Here is a 650-nt window from a genome sequence, read left to right as displayed (position 1 = left end):
GACAGAAAACTGAGGGATGAGAAAGGTGATGATGAACAGGAGAAAGAGGAGAAGGAAGAAGAAGAGGAAGAGATCGAAGAGGATGTGAATAGAAAATGATTCAATAATCTCCCGCTTGTCTGCCTTTGGCGTATCCGGTCTGGCATCTCCGAGTCTGATTGCCGATTTGCATTAGCGATTTTGTGGTATCTCCGGGTCGAATTCTTGGGTCATCGTTAATGTGACGAAGTTCTTCATCTTCAGGTTAATTACTCGCATCTAAGTTATTCTTCATGTGGTTATTATATTTTTTTCTACCTTCATATTAGTTGTCATTAATACAATCTACGTTGTTAATGATTTATGGTTAATTCTAACACACACACACCCACTCACCCCTCCCAACCCCCACAACCTAATCCCCGATTTTATGAATGGGAAGCCCGCTGATTTTATCCAGTGTGATAGTCATTCAGTTACTCCCCCCGATATTTAGTTTCAGTGACTAAATAAATAACGTTGGCTAAAAGCAATTGCTCAGCGAAACGTTTTGGCGAATTTTTTGGTCGAACAACTGGATTATAATTGCCTAACAGTAGAGAGGCAACTGCGGTCAGGATTCCGGTCCACATTCTGCACACACGCTAGACGAGATAGTTCATTATGATTAC

This window comes from Penaeus monodon, chromosome 29, assembly GCF_015228065.2.
Source record: "Penaeus monodon isolate SGIC_2016 chromosome 29, NSTDA_Pmon_1, whole genome shotgun sequence".
NCBI classification, from domain to species: Eukaryota; Metazoa; Arthropoda; class Malacostraca; order Decapoda; family Penaeidae; genus Penaeus; species Penaeus monodon.
Note: the sequence above shows the minus strand (reverse complement) of the source record.